Source organism: Mustela putorius, unplaced genomic scaffold (genome assembly GCF_011764305.1).
Source record: "Mustela putorius furo isolate JIRA1106 unplaced genomic scaffold, ASM1176430v1.1 tig00000275_pilon_pilon_pilon, whole genome shotgun sequence".
NCBI classification, from domain to species: Eukaryota; Metazoa; Chordata; class Mammalia; order Carnivora; family Mustelidae; genus Mustela; species Mustela putorius.
This window is the reverse complement of record NW_025421341.1, coordinates 27,963,144-27,980,914: the sequence shown is the minus strand read 5'-3', so window position 1 is coordinate 27,980,914 and position 17,771 is coordinate 27,963,144. Positions and strand designations below refer to the sequence as shown.

The 17,771-nt window shown below is 37.0% G+C and overlaps 1 protein-coding gene across 13 annotated transcripts in view; it reads left to right on the top strand.

Moving 5' to 3' along the window:
- The window catches only part of DOCK10 (dedicator of cytokinesis 10), a 268,794-nt gene that overhangs the window by 134,950 nt on the left and 116,073 nt on the right, over positions 1-17,771 (top strand). The window lies entirely within an intron of this gene.

Sequence of the window (17,771 nt, the reverse complement as noted above, 5' to 3'; positions counted from 1 at the left end):
GGAGCCTTTCTCCCTCTCTCTCCTTGCCCTGCTTATGCTCTCACTATCTCTCTTTCAAATAAATAAATAAAATCTTTTTAAAAAGAGAGAGAAAGATACATCTTTTTTCAGTACTAATTATGGAAATAGTTCATGGTGAAACCCTGTGGTTATGATAAAAATCTGTTGGTATAGCATTTGCTCGCATTCAGATGGTATAAGAGAGACCTACAAAACTGCTTCTTCTTCTAACCAGACCTAGAACGCTTTACGGCAGCTCCTTAGAAGATGTTCCTGGAGTAAATAAATGACGCTAATCCTTCCTTTACAGAAAATGCAATGGGAAAATTTAGCATAGGCCAAACTGAATTCTGACAGAAAATGGTGTATCCCAGTTAGTATTTAATTAAAGCTATATCCCATAGCAAAACCCTTTCTCAGCTCTTAAACATATGTGCATGAATATAAGCTAGCTTTATTAACATACATATTAATATCAATCTGTATTAAACATACATACTTTATATTATACACTTCAGTCCAAATCTTCTGCCATAAATTTATGGGTCTTTTTTTCCAGTTCCATATTTATTTCCCAGAGTTCACACTAAATTACACTACATTCTAAGGAGTTAAAAAAAAGGAAAAAGAACAGAATCAGATAACATCAGGCTATCTGGGTATACTATTTTCGTATTTACTGATAAAAATAATAAATGTGACGTCAGTACCAAAATACTTTGTTTACATTCATCTTAGAGGAAGTTTTAATATCTGGTAGGGCATCACAGTTTAAAAAAGAGTTGACAAATCATTTTTTACACAAAAAAATCAGAACCGCTAAGACAAGGTCTACAAAAGTTCTTCAGCAAATATGTAAATAGGTGCTAACTTGGGATATGAAAAATTTATGATATTGAATTCCTAACTGGGAATATTTAATCAGTGCTTCCTGAATGTTCTTCCCTAAAACATTGCACTTTTATGTAAAGATCTTTAACTTGCTGTTAAATTTATTTCCAGGTACTTTATAGTTTTATTGCAAATATGAGAATTTTTTTTAAAGATTTTATTTTATAGAGCAAGAGAGAGAGAAAGGGATCACAAGCAGGGAGAAAGGGTAAAGGGAGAAGTAGACTCCCCGATGAGCCGGGAGCCCAATGCAGGACTGGATCCCAGGATCCTCGGATCATGACCTGAACCAAAGACAGATGTTTAGCTGACTGAGCCACCAAGGAACCCACAAATGAGAGAATTTCTTTAAAACAAATTCCTTTTCTTACTGTTCATTGCTGATATTTTTGAAAATATATTGACCTTTGAATATGTATCACCAGCTCACTAAATGTCCTTATCTTAATAGTTCTTTTGTAATTTTAGTGGTTTTTTTTTCATTTTTACTTTATTTTTTTGCAGATAGAAAGACACCATTTATGGTTCTTCTTTGATTTTTTAAGTGTGTATGGTATCATCTGCAAACAATTAAAATTTTCTTTGTTCTTGCCTTGTTTTATTATCTGATATCTCTGAAACAATGTTGAATAATAATGCTCATATTGGACATCCTGTCTTAATTTTGATTTTAGAGGGAGGCCTTTAGCATCTTTGATGTTTTAAGAAACTTGGTGTTATGACAGTTCCTGGCATAAAAAAATTGTCTAAGAAGGATCTTTCCTGGTCTCTTTAAGTGCTTCTAAAGATTGTCTTCCCTATAGTATGAAATTTATATGCAGTCTTCTGATATAATAGCTTTATCACTTGAATTTAGCTCTGTAATAAAATTAATAGGTTTCTGTCCTGTGGATTCATATTTGTATTTCTGGTATAAACTTCCTTGTTCAAATTGTATTATTACCTTAATACTTTACTGAATTCAAATTGCTAATATTTTTTTTTTTTTTTTTTTTTTTTAAAGATTCTTTTTTTTTTTTAAAGATTTTATTTATTTATTTGACAGAGAGAGATTACAAGTAGGCTGAGAGGCAGAGAGAGAGAGAGGAGGAAGCAGGCTCCCTGCTGAGCAGAGAGCCCGATGCGGGACTCGATCCCAGGACCCTGAGATCATGACCTGAGCCGAAGGCAGCGGCTTAACCCACTGAGCCACCCAGGCGCCCTCAAATTGCTAATATTTTATTTCATACTTTTGCATTTATATTCATGAGTGAAATTAGCTCTAATTTTCTTTCCTCACCTTGGTATTAAACCAATGCTAGCTTTAAAAATCTGCGACACTCTCCAAATTTTTCTATCTTCTGGAATAAACAAATAAATCAGTGAAATGAAAGACAGTATCTAGAAACATATCCAAATACATAGCCAAATAAATATGTAATTATTAAAATAAATATGTAAATTATGTAGTAAATTACATAATAAATGACTAACATGGCATTTCAAATTCTCAAATATCTCTCAGGGATAGATAATTTCATGAACACCACTTGGTTATTCATTCTGGATGAAAATAAAGTTAAGGTTCTATCTCACACTAATACAAAAATTAACATCAGGTCAATAAAAACAGTTTAAATTTTAAAAACAAAAATATTAAAACTATAGGAGAACATTTTTAATCAGAAATTTAGGGGAAATGTACAGATTTAAGAAAATAAAATTCTTTCATTTTAATTTTTATACAATTAAAAGTGCCATAAATAAAGTCACAAGAAAATATTTATTTTTTTAAAGATTCTATTTCTCTATTTGACAGACAAAGATCACAAGTAGGCAGAAAGGCAGGCAGAAAAAAATAGAGTACATCTTAAAATGCTGCTAGAATTGGAGGTAACCCAAGTGTCTCTCTTAAAATTGTCTCCAAAAGTTAAAATCCAATTTTATTCTTTAAATCACTCATTAGTTGCCTTAAAGATGACATCAGATTTTATTATTATTACTATTTTACTTTGACAGTGAAGATATGCAGAATGATCAAAATCCCCTATTACTTTGGTTTACGATTCCACTTGCTGGCCTTGTCTGTTCATCATAGAAGCCAATTAAGTTCATCTGATATAGGCCATTCATCACCACTTGTAATAGAACTACTGTGGATTTATAAACATTTCCACAATTTTAGGAAATTTTCATTTCATGGTCTTTTTACCTCTTTCTGTGTACACTGGGTATTTGTCTATTTCTAGGTTTTCAGCAGTCTGCTTTAGGCTGTGAAAAATCACTCACATGAACCAGGGGTTCTTAGTGGTCTGCTGTGGGTCTCTGGTACCTGAGGCTCGGAGACCTTGGATTTCATGGCCAACCTGCTGCAGCCCTTGGCTCTTCACACTTGCTTGTTTTATTATCTGGCATGCCTTCAAGGTGGGGCCAATCAGCTCAAATCCTGAATCTCAAGATGGATTCAGAAAGCCTATCCCCAGTCTCTGCATCTAATCATGGTGTCCAGTTTAGCTACTTTCCCAAGGAAAGGACAACCAACCTGAAAAGAAGACCAGTACAACACTGGAGACCTCTGAAGATATTCTAGGTGTTCTTAGAGGTCTTTAGTTCCATTTTACTTTCATGAATTTCTGTACCACAACTTCCAACGGCCGGCATGACCCCTGTCTTTCTTGTAGTTTTCTGAGAATGTCAACTTTGGGGGAGAAGAGATTGGCCCCCAAATTTGCCTTTGTTTTGTTATTTCTCCCGGCGCAAAGGTTCTCCCCTTTACCTTTGTTCCTACCTTTCAGCTGTTTGCAGCCTGCGGTTATTTCTGCTTTTCTCACTTCTACCCCCGGCCTCTCCTTTCTCCCAAGAACTGCTCCAAGGAGAAGTCAAGTACAGTGTCTTTTACCTTCGTTCCCAGATATCTGCCCAACTTTTCTGTTGCAAGTTTCAGGACCGAACATGTGTCTGGGCAACATGAATGAACCTCACGCTTTTCTCAACTGCATGGATCTAAAGTAGAAAGAGGAAAAGAAGAGAAAGAAGAGGAAGCCTGGGAAGAAATTATCTCTTCCCTGCTAATTTTTCTCCATCACTACCTGTGAGAACTGCCCCAGTTTGCTTGGTTTTAAGGATGGAAATAAAGGAAAGCCTGTACTTCCCGGATAGGAAGAAGACAAACTCCAGCTACAAATATCATGTGATAATAATAGACCATGAGTAGTCAAGCCTGGAGACAGCAAATAAAAAGAAATGGCCACCAGAGAGCTGGGTTAAGACTGAGGAATTATGCTGGCAAGAAGTCTTGATCCCCGTAGATAATAGCAGCTAACCTTTATCGACGACTTCCTTTGTGCCAGATACACTTCTAAGCTCTGTACTTGCAGTGATTATAAACATATGTTGTTGTAGCAGCAGCAATTTGTAACGACGACGGAATTTTTATAGAAAGATTAAGCAAATATTCAGCATCACAGAGCTGGGACAGATCCAGCATCCCTACCCTTGCCATGCAGCCACAGTGGCCTCTGGCCTCTTAACCAGGATGCTAAGTGCCCAGAAGATGCTTTACAACAGCTTCCCTCTGGAAGGACTACGCCCCTCAGTCCCCTTCCTGACAGGCCCACTCATTTTGGCCAGGTAACTCTGATGCCTATAGTTAATGGCTCACACTTCGAGAAACGCTGGTTGGATTTTTGAAACTGGATTAAGCCAGCACTGAAATGAATTCATTGATGTTTTGTAGAAACACGTGTTTCCCTTACAGCCTCTGCTTCATTGCACTCAGCAACCTTTGTGGTCCTCTCTGCACTAAGTGCCCTGTGGCTCCCCACGGGGTGGCGAGGACAAATACTGTGGTTGCTAGGCAGCAAACGGGCATGAATCTAATTTGAACACATCCAGTTCAATACTAATTTTGAATTATCTCTCACTTCGCTCTACCTTGACAATTCTCAGCATCTTTTGAAAGGCAGCGAGCATTCTTTTCTTTTTTTAATCTGGAATGACTTCATATTTTTAATAGGAGTTTAAATAAAATGAACAGTCTGTCCCTTTTCTGTTTTATCTGTTATTAATTCTCTTCCTTGTCAATTCAATAGAAGTCTAAATATTCCCCAACAAGGTTTATTTCACTAAAGCACTTCACAAAGCTATGATAAATAATCATCAAGCCATCAGTGAACATGGTACATATATGTATACTTTGATATCACATTCTGTGTGATAGGTCTTACTACCTCACTTTACAACCTAGAACACAAGTTCTAGGTTGATTGATTAACTTGTCCCACTTCACACAGAGCCATAATTAAGGCCCTGGTCTCTCTGACCCCCAAGCTCCATGTCCTTACCAATTTGGTTATCTCTGACCCCTTTGAGAAATTCCTTTAAACCACTCATTTAACAGTCTGACCTGATGAGGATATTTTCACTGTTCACAAATGTCCTTCATTTTGATAAACATTTAACTTTCCTGCCTCAGTTTCTTTATCTTTAAATAAGCATATGAATAATTCCAATATTGTGTTTCTAAAAATAAATATAGCAATGATATGAAAACACTTGGAGAATAACAAGTGGGGAGCAGCGTCTTTATCAGATTCTCATAAGTGGCTTAAAATCAACAACTATAACCATTAAAAAAAAAAATCGGGGCGCCTGGGTGGCTCAGTGGGTTAAGCCGCTGCCTTCGGCTCAGGTCATGATCTCAGGGTCCTGGGATCGAGTCCCACGTCGGGCTCTCTGCTTAGCAGGGAGCCTGCTTCCTCCTCTCTCTGACTGCCTCTCTGCCAGTACTTGTGATCTCTCTCTGTCAAATAAATAAATAAAAAATCTTTAAAAAAAAAAAAAATCATTTCCGTCTTAAAGCAAGCACCACCCCCTCCCACTGGGGATTGGGAGAGCAATTAAAGGGCTCTATAAACAGGATGCAGACTTCTTAAGCAAAACTTCTATGGCAAAGTTTTAATATACACATAAGAATAATATAAAGCCAGTAGCTTAGAAGACTAATTAAAACTAAGCTCTCAGTTGGATCTCTCTTAACAAAGAGAATGAAAGCTGAGAATTGAGAATTGAGATCCTGTGGCCCAATAGGGAGCAATGGTCTAGGGACCACTTCAGCTGAATGACTGAGAGAAATACTGACAAAGTACTTAGCTGTAGCAAGTTACTCTGCCAACAAGGCCTTCTCCAACCTCTGGAAACCCATCTGCTGCAGGAGTAGAATAATGATGAAGTAAGAAGTAAATCACAAATTCAAGAATCCAAGCCCCACTTTGGTCAAGACATATAACACTTGGGGATGTTAAGAGTCATGGAAACATTAAAAGAATAGCAGCAAATATCTATGTCTACATTTATTTGTTTGTTTGTTTGTTTGTTTGTTTTTGAAGTGTGGAGCCCAGTGCAGGGCTTGAACTTGCAACCCCAAGATCAGGAGCTGAGCTGAGATCAAGAGTTGGGTGCTTAACAGACTGAGCCACCCAGGCACTCCCCATATTTACTTTTATATATGAACACACACATGCATGTGCACACACATGCACACACATACACACACACACAGATTAGGTACTATCCTCATCCAGAAAGTATTAGGTTGTTGGGACAAGAAAAGGTTCAGATTTTAAGTAGGTTCTAGACCAGAAATACTGGCTTCTCTAGGAAGAAAAAAATGATGAAATAAGACCCAAGACTGAACAGGAAATACAAATCAGATTCAAAGCAGATGATAAATGTAAAAATCTCTAAGCTTTGGTAGAAAATCCACACTAAAAACCAACAAAACAAATGGTTGAGATCAGAGAAGAAACCAGTCTCACAGATGCATGGAATGTTCTGCTGAAAGCCAGGTCTGGGGCGCCTGGGTGGCTCAGTTGTTTAAGTGTCTGCGTTTGGCTCAGGTCATGATCCTGGAGTCACGCAATCAAGTCCCATATCAGGCTCCCTGCTTAGTGGGAAGTCTATTTCTTCTTCTGATCCTATTCCCTCTAGTTCTCTCTCTCTCTCTCTCAAATAAAATCGGTCTTAAAAAAGAAAAGAAAAGAAATCCAGGTCTGTGGGATGGCCACAGGACACACACACACACACACACACACAGACTCAGTTCTTAGCTTGCCAATATCCACAGAGATTATCTCAGAAGGGAATATAATGTATAGTATTTCCAATACTTATTTGACCATGAAGAAATTCTGTCCATCTTCCCAAAGTCTTTTAAAAAACATCTTTGAGAAATGCTGATGTGAATCTGAGGGAAGGAGATTATCAGAAACTAGGGACAGAGTACAACTCAACTGAAACAGAATCTTTTAGGTGAAGGGGTACCTGAGTGGCTCAGTTGCTTAAGCGTCTGTCTTCTGCTCAGGTCCTGACGTCAGAGTCCTGGGATTGAGTCCCACCTCTGGGTCCCTGTTGAGGAAGGAGTCTGTCTCTCCCTCTCCCCCTGCTTTGCCCTGCACTGATGCTCGCTCTCTCGCTCTCTCTCTCTCGCTCTCTCTCTCTCTCTCCTTCTCTCTATCTGCCCCCATCTCAAATAAATAAGTAAAATCTTAACCAAAAAAAAAAAAAAGAATCTATTGGGTGAAACTTGACATGCATTTCATTAAGGCAGATGGTGGTGAAGAGAACAGGAATATTAAAGTTCCCAAAAGATCAAATAAGTTATTTCTTTCTTTTCATGGACAAACCTCTTACCATTTGTATGAAAAGTGTCTGAATTTGTCCAGAGGGTAAACTTGGAATGCTAGGACACAATCTCAAATATACCCCACATATCATTGTTCTATGGACTAGGCTTCATACAGCAAATCACAAGTATATACAAGGTTAATTTCCAAGTTTGTAGTAAATAATAATGTTCATAAAGTTCAGAATAGCACCTTTTCCAGCCTTAAAATTTCTCCTCTCAACCCCTTACCTAATTATTGAATTATTATTTTTTTCTTGTCTGAGAAGTAAATGTGAACTCAGTGGCTTAAACAAGCTCCTCCTTTAGAGTTCAGTTGGGTGAAGCTGGTTACTCTGTCTTTACAAAGGGTTAAATTCTTCACATAGAACATTCCTCTCCCACTGATTCATGCTGTTACTATGGATCCCATACAAAGTGTCTGCCGTGAAAGGCCTTGTCCACTGCATGAAAGACTGGACTGGGCTTATTATTCAACAAGATAGCACTTACTAAGTTGTTGATACCGAATGGACATAACACAGTCCTCGAATTTAAGGAGCTCACCACGAGGCAAGAAATAACAGACCCCCCCCCATTGGATTTTTCCAATGCAATCTAACGAGGATCCCTGGAGTAGTACCATAAAATAGAGAAACAAGGTCAGGTTGACATGGTAGAAAAAATTAGCCAAAAACACACCAGAGAATGGGTTGGCTTGCTTGTGCAGGGGGATGAATAAGACAGAAGAGAAGCTGGACTCAAAGAAGAGTACTTATTTTAATAGTCCAGCTGGGCTAAAGACCTACACTAACATATGGCAGTGCGATAGTGGTGATAGTAAAGACACGGAATTGAGAGAAGTTAGGGACTGGAAAGAAAGCAAGGAAGAGCAATATGGCAGCGACTCCTCCCACATGTCAGCGTGGGGCTATTAGTTGGATAGCTCTGTAGTGATTTAAATAAGACGCTCAGAAGAAAGTAGAGATGGCTCAAGCAGGAAAGGATGAAGCAAATGAGATAATGTCACTGGCAAACATGCATGTAGAGACAGAGATGCCCCGGAGGAAGAGAAATAGGTAGGTCTCAATGTAGGGGGAAAGAAAGGAGGGGAGGGCCGTTGCTCTGCACTTGAAAAGTAGAAGCTTTGAGCCTGCAACAGTTTACCAGGAATGCCATGGGGACTTGTCTGGAGCTGACAAGGTCCAGCTTGGGCTAGGTCCTTGGGCTGGGAAGGTCCTTGGGCTACACTCCCATGCAGGGCACTGGTAACGAGGACCCTGCTTAGGAGGTGGAGATGGAGTGGACAGGGAGATGAAGAAAGTAAGAGGAAATTGATTTCTCAGAATTAAAAAGGAGTCCATAGCAAGCATGAGTCAATGACATAAAATGCCAAAAAGTATCATAAAAGAGAGGACTCACTGGACTTGGCAGTTCTTTTTTTTTTTTTAATGCTATTCTAATTTAATTAATTAACATATAGTATATTATTAGTTTTAGAGTTCGAGTTCAATGATTCATCAGTTGTGTTCAACACCCCAGTGCTCACCACATCACATGCCCTCCCTAATGCCTGTCACCCAGTTACCCCATCCCCCACCATGTCCCCTCAGCCTGTTTCCTATAGTCAAGAGTCTCCCATGGTTTGTCTCCCTCTCTAATTTCATCTTATTTTATTATCCCCTCCTTTCACCTATGATCCTCTGTTTTGTTTTTTAAAGTCCACATATGAGTGGAATCATATGATAATTCTTTGTCTGACTTATTTCACTTAGCATAATATCTTCTAGTTCCATCCATGTCATTGCCAATGGCAAGATTTCTTTTTGTAATGGCTGAGTAATATTCCATTGTGTGTGTGTACGTAGCTAGATACATAGGTAGATAGATTGATAGATAGATAGCACATCTTCTTTATTCATTCATCTGTCTATGGACAGCTGGGCTCTTTCCATGACTTGGCTATTGTGGACATTGCTGCTATAGACATTGGGGTGCAGGTGGCCCTTCGGATCATTACATTTGTATCTTTGTGGTAAGTACCTAGTAGTGCAATTGCTGGATTGTAGGGTAGCTCTCATAGGCTGTTCTTTAACAGAACATTTTCAGAGGCTGTGAGAGCAACCTGATTACAGTGGGTTAAACTCTGAAAAGATGCGTTATCTTATCAAAGGTGTTAGTACATTGTTATCTCTTTATCTACAAAGCACCTTGAGAGTAAATCCAATAAAAGTACTTGAACTCTTCAGTCAAAATACTCTATGCATACTAAAGTTAAAGATAGCTCAGTAGGCTGTTCCATTATATAATAAAATAGTGCTTGATTTGTTAAGGGAAATTTTATAATTAAATTTTATAATTAAAAATTATAAATTTTTAAATTTTATAATTTTATAATTAAATTGTAAATTTATAATTATAATTTATATTATAAATTATATTTAATATATCTGTTAAAATTAAATTTATATAAATTTATTTATTTATTTAATAATAAATTATAAATTAAATAGAAATTTATTCATGTATAAATTATATAATTTATGCACATATAAAATATAAATGTTAAAATATAAATTTATTTATTTAAAAAATTAATTTTATAAGTTAATTTATAAATTAAAATTAAATTAAATTTGTAATTATAAATTTATAGTTAAAAAATAATACTATCAAATGAGTATAATATCGAGAAAGAAATTTCTTCCTCTGAGGCACCTCTTCTTCCTTTTCCACCATTGGGACCCAGATAGATAGCATTCAACTAATTCAAGATAAAATTATAAATATTCAAGGTAGAAGTTGTATCCTATTGAGAAGAAAAGAAGATATTAAAGAATTTGGATCCCAGACATGGGAAAGAAAATTATGGGGAGAGTTGGATTGGCTATGATTTAAAATGTAATTTATACTGCCCATTTTTTGTTAACTAAAAGAAACATATCTAACTAGAATGAAATGTATCCTGTTTCAAAAAAATAAGGAATTCCATTTCTCACTTTTATAATTAAAATAATTTTATGTGCTTCATGTTTAATTTTGAACTGCATGTTATGGGCATTGATAAAGAAACCATTCTTATAGTCAAAGTGCCTTTGTACTTTATGCAAACTGTTTGAATCTCATATGTAGGATAAGATGCACTCAAACTTACCCCGAAATAAGAATAAGTGTTTTAATAATGATTTTGGGCTTTTTTTCTTTTTTAACAGTACAAATTAAGTAAAAATGAATGCTGTTTTCTGATTCTGAATCATTAGGCAGCAAAGGGAATGATTCTAATGCATTCATTCACTTTCCACCAGAGCACAGTAAGCATGATTTCCTCACTGTTGAACAACTCCTTTGATAAAGCATCAGAACTACCTGCACAGTTTTAATTACTGAAAACTATCGGGGAAAATGTAACTAAAAAAAAAAATCTCCAGATTAGAAAAAAGCCATAATCCTTTTTTTTCTTTTTTGTTTTTTTAAGATTTTATTTACTTATTTGATAAAGAGAGAGACGACAAGAGAGGGAATACAAGCAGAGGGAGTGGGAGAGGGAGAAGCAGGCTCCCCTTCTAAGCAGGGAGCCCGATGTGGGGCTCAATCCCAGGACCCTGGGATCATGACCTGAGCTGAAGGAAGATGCCTAACGACTGAGCCACCAGGCACTTCTATAATCCTTTCTTAATAAAATTAGTATGAATAAAAAAAATGTTGTTTCTGTATTGAAGAATGGGGTCCTTAGTTCACTGTAAGTCTTTGTTGGAGGTTACGGGACTTTTCATTTTGTCTGTGCCTTTTAAAAGTGAATTTACAAGTTAAGCTCTATTTATTTTGCAACTTCAAGTAATGGGAAAATGAGATCAAAATCTATTACTGTCCTATATTGGACCTAATCTTATTTATGTATAATACTTTTGTTTCTGTCATGGTCAGGGCAAAATGGATCACCCATTTTTTTTTTTTTTTACACTGCGTGGATAAAACTAAAGATACTAAACATGCAAAAGTTGATAAAAGTAAATTCAAATGCATTTATTTTTTAGTAGCATTGGGATAAAATGTATAGAAAACCCTGATGAAAACAAAATAAGTTTAAAGACCTTGAAGAAATTTATTGTCTTACTGTCTCATCACCAAAATCCCTAGAATAATAGTCTAGCTTCCAAATATAAAAATCTCTCCTGGTTCTAAATTGGCTTCCTCTTCTACAATAAAAATCATTCCATAATGTTGAGTGACAAGTGGATAGAAACACAGAAGTACAAGTCTGAAACCCTGGCATATAAAAATGTTTAAAATGAACCCATTTTAAGTTTGAACCTAAAAATTCCAATCACATTGAATTACAACCCAGATTTCATGCCTTACATGAAAAGAATGAATCTGATCATAATATTACAAAGGTTTTTAGTACTATCCATTATTCATGTCTTGACAAATTTCTTGTGAGATCTCGCTGGGAAATTAGAATATATGTTCCCAGTTCAGGCATAGGTATGATTTATGAAAGTTCAATTTTACAGTTTGCTCAACTGCCTTAATACAACACAGTTTAAAAAAACAAACCAAGTATTTTGATTTGCTTCCAATTTAGATAACAATTTAGGCTGCTCTATAATTCAAAGTAACATAATAGCTGAGAAATGATTCTCATTTATTTTGGCATTTGATAGGACATTCTGTTTTACATTGTACATGTATATTTATATCCATAGTAACACTGTCTAGTATCAAGCAATATTTTTAAACTCCAGACCCAAAACCCATTATTGTTTGGATTGTACCATGATTTCTGAAACTGAGTCATATCTATATTTACATCGCTTATTTTTGTCCAAACATATTTCCTTCTTTCCCAAGACTGTAGTATAAGTGTTAAAAAAATCATCGTGTTCTACTTATTTTTGTACAGCAAAAATTAATTATTTCCTCTTAAAGGAATACATAGATGTGATCCAATTAAAGAAAAAAAATACTTTCAGTGCCTTTTCTCTTTTTTTCTAAAATATCAACATATTGAATGACCCCATGTCCTGGTTGCAGGAATAGTCTTGTGTTCTACCTGTGAGCCTGACTAATAGCTCCTTCTCTCATTTTGTAGTGTCTCAGTGTGGACAATAAATTATCCAGCCACTCTTTCAGTACATAATTTGCCTAAATTCACATAATTTCATGATGTTACATTTTCAACATTTATACAATAAGAATAATTACTTCTAAATTTAATAAAGACTGGCATGAATGTGAAATTACCACCATCATTTTACAAATACAGAATTAATCCCAGTGGTGACTCAGGTTCAAAACTAATACTTTTTGTGGTTACATACATCTTTCTGGCAAGATACTGGCCGTGTGATTAAATAAACCTCTATCTCCAGAAAGAAAAAGAATTCGGCATCTGAAAAGCCATTTATTACCTGCTTATTCCTCTATAGCCAGAATCTAATAATCAGCCCTTTTAAGAGATGGACAAATTATGTTGCCAAACCCAAATTGCTATTTGAGGTAAGTAACATAATTTGAATTGATTCTGATGATTCTCTAAAGAGAAGAGGAAAGGAAAAATTGAAATATTTTCTTTATAGTATTTTAGGGTGTCCTTTACAATTGCTCAATCTTTTCTAAAGTATTTAGATTTTTAGAACTTTCACAGTGTCATGTTTAGTTGTTTCTAAAAGAAAAAAGGACATAGGTAATACATTCGTTCAAACAAATATTGAACGTCCACTATACATAAAAATGCCATGCTAGAGATGATACGTCCCCTGGTCTTTCAGCTGGAGGGTAACCTCAATTACTAGAGCTCACAGTACAAAGTCAGGACCTTGATGCTTTCAGTTCACAGACAACCCCATCGCCACTCCAGTGGAATGATGGATTTGGGAGCCTCATGAAGAGTATGATTCAGTGGATCTCATGTGGGACCCAGGAATCTGCATTTTAATTAACAATCCCTAATAACTAATGAACACAATGCACTTTAGGAAGCATTATCGTAATGGCATAAAAGCCTTCGAGCATGTTGACCTAGCTCAGCTTTTTTGTGTCTGAACGCATAACAGCAGAGATAGCAAGCATAAAAGCTGAACAGGCAAACATAATAAATTAATAAAATGTGAATTGGGGCATTGCTGTTTAGAAAAATTTACCAGCTCAGCACACATTTGCCAGATATTCAGTCTTCCTCTTTGAAGTAGGTGTTGGCAGTCTGCAAGGATAAGGAGTTGGCATTTTGAAACCCGTGTCCTGGGCTAGGGAGTTAGTAAAGGGGAAATGGAACACTTGCTGTAACAAGCAGAGTGGTAGCCTGGAACTTTGAATTTGCAACAGGTCCTTTCAGCTTAGTTTTTGGACAAAGAGGGGTTGTAGTCATGATTAAAATAGTTCTTAATGAGAATGACTGTTTGGGCTGGAACAAAGAATAGAGAATAATTTTCTATGCATAACATTTCCAAAATGCCATTACTATGCAGGAGAAACATTTATGTGTTTGTAAAATGCACTAGCTGTCTCAGAATCCAAGAAATCACAGAATTAGAAGGATTTTTAAGGATCATCTACTCCACCCCCTCCCAATCTTCATCTGCCCACCATCAGATATGTGAAACATAGCAAATAAATTCAGAAGGAATTTGGTTAAAGCAGACTTCTTTGATAATCAGAGTTAATATATCTCTCCAAAACTGTACATCATAGATCAAGAAAAACTAGATGCTTTATCAACTCTTGTGAATGTGAATTTTACACTGAGTCAAACATGCTGGGAAAACTGGTTATTTTCAAAGCAAGTATTTATTAAGTACTTAACCTATGTTAGATGCTTTATGGGAAGTTTCTTATTAGATCCTTATGAAGTTGGTATTATTTAGGCAGATAAAGAAATTGAGAGATACTAAGTTACTTAATTGAAATCCCACAGCTAACACCAAAATGCAAAACCAGGTCTGTCTGATTCCAAGACAGAAGCAAAAATGCCACACAAACATCTGGAATGATGGTCCACATGTGCCTACAATTCTATCTTGTGTAGGACCTTTGGCAATGATCTGAGCCTCTCCTTGCCTCTGTGATTTATAAAATAGATATAAAATCTCATAGTGATCTCATTAAAATCCTATGTAAAGGGGCACCTGGGTGGCTCAGTGGGTTAGAGCCTCTGCCTTTGGCTCAGGTCATGGGATCGAGCCCCACCTTGGGGTCCCTGCTCAGGCGGAAGCCTGCTTCCTCCTCTCTCTCTGCCTGCTTCTCTGCCTACTTGTGATCTCTCTGTCAAATAAATAAAGTCTTTAAAAAAAAAAAATCCTATGTAAAGCACCTAACACCTAATAGTGTGGAATCTAACCATTGGGTGCCACTCCAAACCAGAAAACAAGTACTTCTTTGCTACTATAGTAATATAAGAAAGTTCCACATTCATTTGGGGTTGGTGGGATTCAGGACATACATATCTCAGATTCAGTTAAGCCTGTGACACATTGTGTATCATGGTGACACATTATCATGTGAAATACACATGAAATATACATGTTTATGGGAACTAAACATAGATACTTTCAGTGGTAAGAAAGGGTAATGAGTAAACCAGTGCATCTTTGTCCCATTAAAATCTTCCGATTAGGGAGGGTAGAGATGGATATTATGGGACAGAGATTTCTCAATCCAATCTAATATTCTGGTTGTTCACTAGCTAAATCTGAGATCCTAATAAATGAAATGATTTGACCAAAAGTCACGTTGAAAGTCAATATTAGTAGTTTAGTTCCAGAACAAAAAGAAAGCTGTGTAAATCCCGGTTCAGAGCTGTACCATCAATTTACCTTTTTCTTATAACAAATGCACTTTGTTTGGGCAGGTTTGTTTGTTTGTTTGTTTGTTTGTTTGTTTTTACCAAGAATCCTTAAAATACTTTGAGCACTCTATCCTAAGAAAATAACCACAAATGTGGTCAGACTTGGGAGAGGATAGGAAGACCAACTGCATGAACAAATACTCTGAATACTTGTGTTTTTTTTTTTAATTTTCATTTTTTATGAAAGACTCATTTTTATTTTAAAAAACCGCATATTTTCTACAATGGCACAAAATTTGTAGAGCTATAATAACCATCTCACTCTGTCCTGTTTTGAGAAGACTTTCCTCAAATGCTAACATCTCTGCAGTACCCACCCTAAACATTCTATTAAATTGTCCCCCTTCCCCAATTCTATCTGTACCCCGTTCTGCTTTTTTTCACATGACAGTTGCCATTTTCCAACACATACACAATTTACTTATTTTGTGTTTATTGACCAGCTCTTCACAAGGCATAAGTTTCAAAAGAGCATGCCTTTTTTTCCCTTGTTCACCGATGTATTCACATCACCTGGAACAGCCTAGTAAGCGTTCAGTGATGTTTGCTGAATGAATGAATGACCTCCCAAACTAGGAGACTGGACTAGTAAATTTGGATACGATATTTTATTATACCTATTTAAAATGGCCATAAAATTTAGAAAGCCAATGTAAAAGTATATAGAATATGCCATTAAGTGAATTTAAAAAAAACAACATTCAAGTTCAAATATACACTCAGAGGGGGACCAGGTAAAACTATATACCAGAAAAAAAAGTTTGAAAGGGAATGCAAAAAGGGAGTAGGTTTTATGCTTTTTGTTTTCCGTTTCTAAATATATTTTGTTGCATTTGGGAGCTATCGCCAGGAATAGGGAAAAGGCAGTAAGAGGAAAAAGAACTGTGATCATGAATGCTCTGTCCCCATGACCGTGGGATGCCTCATGCCCATATGCTCCTTGCCTGAATCCTTGGCATCTTTATCTAAATGAAGATAGAACTTTTTAGCCAAGGAGCCTATCAGGGCTTAATTTTCCTCTTCTTTCCAGAAACATGCGATTTGCAGAATTGGCTCAGGAATCGCAAGTTAAGTGATTTCATTTTAGCCACATAGGTTTAGCTAAATGTTCCCTTTCCCCTCTCCCACCCCCATCTCCTGAATTCCCCTTGCAGTTATCCACGTCCATTTGTCTTGCCGCTTTTCTCCACTACTCTCTGCAACGTTCTCCTACTCCAGTCTTGGTCCCAGGTTCATGCCTTGTTTAGCCCCTATCCCCCATTTGCGGGTGCTTCCCGGAACAAATAAAGTCATGGCACCGAGAAAGTTCGAGGCCAGAGAAGTCCAGAGCTGCTGAGGACACCCAACTACTCTCCCCTCGCCCTGCCTTTCTCTGCCTCTTGAGCCAGTTGCCTGCACCCAGTGCTCTCCATCAACCTTTCTGCCGCAACTTCAGGGCCCTTCTCTCCCACTTTCTGTTTCTACAAAGACAGTGCCAGTGTTTCCTTTGCTTGTAGCACTTCCATATCCCAAGTGTTTTCTCTCATGCATAACTCCTTGCCTGTCCCCTTCCTGGGCCCAAGAACCATAGATCTTTATTTCTCACATTGCGGGAGACATTGTTCCTCATTTTCTCCACTGGAGGAGACAAGATCTCGTTGTAATCGTCATGTCAGCTGCTGAATCCCCAGGTTCATGTAGTTTTAGAATCAAAAGGAATCTTAAAAGCCACCTAGGGAGGGGTGCCTGGGTGGCTCAGTGGCTTAAGGATTTGATTTTTGATTCCAGTTCAGGTCATGATTACAGGGTCATGAGATCCAGCCCCACCTGGGGCTCCATGCTGGGTGTGGAGTCTGCTTAAGATTCTCTACCTACCACTCCGTCTGGCCCCCTCACCCCTCTACCCCTCACCCCCCTTACCTCTCCACCTCAAGCATGTTCTCAAAAAAAAAAAAGACACCTAGTGAAACCCCCATTACTATGGTCATTACATTGCTAGGTGCATGGTAGGTATTTGGGAAATATTTGCCATCGGTAAGTACTGGAAAATCATCCATTGACATATCAAGTTTTGATCTTCTTTTTTCATATATATTTATAAAAATCAATGAGTAATCATGGAGAAGGCCAGCCCTGAGAAAACACTGAGGTAAAACTGAAAAACTGAGTTCAAATTGACAACACCGCTGACACAGAGAAGAGAAAAGATAAGTTACTGACTCAAGAATGGGCAGAAATGGGCTAAAAGTACAATGAAAAGATTACATAGAAATGTAAGAACTGTTAAATAATGGGAAGTTGCTAAGAAAAGCTGAAAAATGACAGTGCTTGACGTTAGCAATGTATCTGGGATGATTCATGGGGTGATTAAATTAAGCTTTCCTTGATGGCATAAAATAGAATAAATATGTTGAGTAG